Below are 4753 nucleotides of genomic sequence, written 5' to 3'. Positions count from 1 at the left end.
GAATTTCAACTCTTTCACTGCGAACTCACATTTTCTAGGTTTGGCATATAACTGATGTTGCCGCAGTTTCTCAAAGACTAGGCGTAAGTGTTGCTTGTGTTCCTATAAGGTTTTGCTATAGACTAGGAGATCATCAATATAGATAATGACAAAGACATCTATCTTGGGTCTAAAGACTCCATCCATGAGGCCACAAAATGTGCCTGGCCCATTACATAGGCCAAATCCTAAGACTAACCACACAAAACTACCATAGCAGGTGCAGAAGCATGTTCTAGGAATATCTTCTTCTCCTATGCGGATCTGATGGTAACTTGATCTAAGGTTTATGCGGCTAAAGTACTTGGCTCTGTGTAATCTATCTAAGAGGTCCTCCATAGGGACATCGGGTATTTGTTTTTTATGGTGATTTTGTTAAGGGCCCTATAATCTACACAAAGTCTAAGTCTCCCATCCTTCTTCTTGACAAATAACACTAGGGCACCAAAGGGGGATTTACTGGCTTGTTCCTCTAATTCATGCAGGTGCTTCTTTAGTTCCATGAGCTCGGTGTGGTTCATGCGGTAGGGTGCTCGGGACGGTGGGGCAGATCTTGGAATCAATTCAATCTTATGATCCACATCCCATCTGGGTGGTAGGCCCTTGGGTAGCTTCGTTGGCATTATATTTTTGAATTATTCAAGTATCTCTACCACTTCTGTGTTGTTGCTCTGATGATTAGGCCTCTTAACGCACTTTTAGAAGCGATTTTTGAATTGAGAGAAAATCTTACGGGCGTGTCTACCCGCCATCTATTTGCACGTCTACAATTTCGCGTCTATAGTCGCATGTATGAAGAAATTTACACGCAAAAATAGACGCGAAGTAGATGCGCTCATACACGCATGAATACAAGCGCATAAAAAAACCAAAATTGTTATTTATTAAATTTGTTTTGTGCGTCTACTAGCGCATTTACATGGCAAATTAGACGGGCCTAGACACGCCTATAGACGTGCTTTTACACGTGCTGATAGATGCGAATGCAAAACCAAAAATCTCCTTTTTTAAAACAAGATATTTACTTTATTTTTTAAATTTAAATTATGTAGCGCGTGTACTCTGCATTTTAGACGTGATTATAGATGCACATTTTCTGTAATTTAGATGCGCAGATAGACGCGAAGAACAGAACTAGAAAAAAAAAACCAAAGAGCAACCACATGCTCTCTGGTTTTTTTCCCCCCCTCCCATACATCAAATTGTGCATTCGGAAAAAACACAATGGATTTGAAGGATCACCACAATAGAAACGAGGCATAGATGCGCATGCTAGACGCGGAAAGTCGAGCGCGTCTATCATTGCGTCTATATGCACGTGTAAAAGAGCGTGCAAATAGACGCGAATTTTGCGTCTATATATCCGCGCAAGTAGACGCAACTATAGACGTGTAATTATTTAAGCACCTGAAATTGGATTCAATATAATTAAAAAACCAGAGTTAATAATTATTTTTGCATTTCTCTCTAATGAATGGCAGTTCCTCTAGTTGACAAGCAAAGCCTGATATAAGTAATTAGCGGCAAGCGACACAAACCTTATTATACAATTAGTAGCAAGCATTGCATGTATCTCGTAATTTCTCTACTTGAAGATGATAAAAAATACTTCATTTTTATTATGGAAAATTTAATTTAGCTTTAAACTTGACTATTGATTCTTGAGTATGTACATGTGCGCATGATATTTTCCATAGAACTTGCTCACATTGTTGAGGTAGTACTAATGTGTCATTCTTGTTTTGGTGAAATTTTGTAGAGTCAATGATTACAAAACCACTTGGATGATGTCTAATTGTGCAATGCTAACCATTTGTTACCACTTCTTTAAACCACTTCACATCTAGTACATATATAAAGAATCGTCTGAAGTTAAGCTTCAGAATATCTTGGATCAAGCCACAATAACCTTTCATGGTGCAATTGGCATCCTCGAAGTGAGCAAGGACAGCACAATCTTGGGTATTTCTCTTTTCATCTATACGTTGAGTTCGAAGATGTTGAAACTCACACCAAATAGCATTGAATAATGTGCACTAGTAGTAAAAGATGAAGATCAAACATGTCAATTTATTATATAAAATATAACTAGAAACAAATTAATTGATAGTATGTCTCACCTTTGATAAGCAACCTCGTGCGTATTCCCACTCTTCTTGAGATATATTAATTTCCTCCTCTTTTTCCATTCTCTCCATTTTCTCATGTAACCAATCTATATCAATATGATGTGGGAGCGCATTTAGATGATCTGGAAATGAGACATTATGTCCATATCTGGTGCGAAATGATTGTCTTTCACTTTTTCTTCTTGCCCTTGCTTCATTATATAGTGTCACCCATTTGCTCATTACATCACTATTGAGCACACAAAAACTATTTAACTTACGAAGTTCTTCTTTTGTTAGCACTTTACTCATTCCTTTTCCTTGAGGTATTATAGAGGTCATCCTCAAGTCTTCATCATCTTTCCATAGTCGTGGTTGAGAGGGGTCCACTTCAGTAAGATATTCAAAGATATAAACAAGGGATGATTGCACTAACCAACCCTCAACCATGCTTTCCTTAGGCCGTGCTTTTTGCTTCACAAAATCTTTCAAGGTTTTCATGAAGCACTCAAGAAAAAATATCCACCTTGCATGAACTGCCCCACAAAGCGCGATCTCATCAATCAAATGTACTAGTAAATGTAATTGAGTAGTCAAAATGGATCGATGAAAAATTTCCTCCACCAAACAAACCACCTCAACAGATAATACTCGAGCATCTTCCAATGTGTTTGGATCAATTTTCTTCGAGCTCGCGTATCTATCAGGATGTATTTGACAATTGTTTGTTTTTGTGTAGAAATTCAAAGATATATAATGAAAAAATACAATGTATACACACCTCACAAGCTCTCCCATCTTGTAAATGATATCACGTACATCTTCATAGATCAAATGATTAGTTGACAAAAAAGTCATCATACCCCAAAGTTTACACATAGTTACTCCACTAGTTACTATATTCATGGTTAGAGATACCCTTCCTTGAATCATTTTGTGCCAATCGTGGGACTTCAAACCAGATAGTTGCTCCACACCTCTTTTCTTTTTCTTTATGAAGGCTCCCTTGAGACATCTCATACATCATGTGGGTGTTCGAAAGCTACATATTTGTTCCTTCACTATTTTTTCCTCGTTCTTTGACAACATCCAAGGTGCATGGGATAGCTCAATCTTTCCTCTGGGTCCAATGCGTGGCCAAGCTTGTCTCATGCAACCAATGTTACGCAAATCCTCCCTTACATTGATTGAATCACGAGCCCCTATCAAGTGATCCCATAATCTAGATACAACATTTTTGAATATGTGCATGGGTTCCAACAGGTGATTGATCTTGAGTTCAGTCCAATATGAAATACAAAAAAATATAGAGAACCTAACAAACAAACAATGTATTATGTAAACAATTTATCATGCTAAATACTTTAAAGTCAATCGAGAGAAATGCACTTCTTATCGACTCATGCCGAGTGGAGGGTGGCTGTCGGCATTAATCCATTTCTCCTTCCAATCTCGAATGGTTAGAGATTGTAAGATCATTCCATTATTAGGGAGAACATATTTGGGATGGTCAATAGGAGGAAAATTGATGATGATTGTCATAGATAACCTTCTTTAAACGTGCCAGCCTAGAGAAAACTAGAGAGGGACCGCAAATAGGACATGCATGATATCCTGATGTGGTTAAACATGAACAAACAAGTGAATTAATAAAATACAATTTATTCAAGTCTTGAATTTCAATTATAGAGTTATATACATGTATCTGAACACTCTCTGTATCCTAGAAAGTCATGCATGGTCCACAACAACATGGCCTTCAACGTGAAATCTCTAGAGGACGCAGATGCACTTCTATCTTGCACCTCAATACCTTCCCATAACATTTGTAACTCTTCCATCAAAGGCTGTAAGTAAATCTCCATGTTCTTTACCTTGTGCTTTCCAGGAATCAGAAGGAACAACATTACATGTCCCTTTTTAATTGCCATGGATGGAGGAATATTATAGTTTTCCAATACCACTGGCCATAGATTGTATGATGTGCTTTTGATGCCAAATGGATTGATTCCATCCATACCTAAACCAAATCTCAAATTTCTTGGCTCTTCTTTGAAAACGGGCCTCAAATTATCTATATGTTGCCATGTCGGTGTGTCTGCAGGGATCCTCCATTTTCCATCACTTGAACGATGACTAGCATGCCATGACATGAGCTTTCCAATAGACTTACACTTGAACATAAGTTGAATATGTGGAACAATCAGAAAATATCGCAAAACCTTACGAGGCACATCCATTGACTTCATCTCCACTTTGTATCTTGATTTGCCACAAACAGGACACTCTCGTGTGAGATCATGAATCCCACGAAATAAGACACAATCATTGACACATGCATGGATCTTGACATAATCGAGGCCTCCTAGAGATGTCAAGTAATGTCTTGCTTGCTCTCTCTTAGTTGGCAATTTGTTTCCTTTTGGAAGCATTTAATAATAAACTACATATATTTTTAAAAGTGAGTTTAAGAACCACCAACATATATTTGTGTCTGATTTCAATATAGAACGATTAATATTATGATTCATAAGCCAGAGTGAATTGATATCTACTTCAATAACGCATTCAAACTGACGTTACTCCATCCATAAATTGTTTGCAAG

Source organism: Lygodium microphyllum, chromosome 8, assembly GCF_053477565.2.
Source record: "Lygodium microphyllum isolate KBCC chromosome 8, Lygodium_microphyllum_v1.1.10, whole genome shotgun sequence".
Taxonomy (NCBI): Eukaryota; Viridiplantae; Streptophyta; class Polypodiopsida; order Schizaeales; family Lygodiaceae; genus Lygodium; species Lygodium microphyllum.
The sequence above is the reverse complement of the archived record's forward strand: the minus strand, read 5'-3'. Positions refer to the sequence as shown.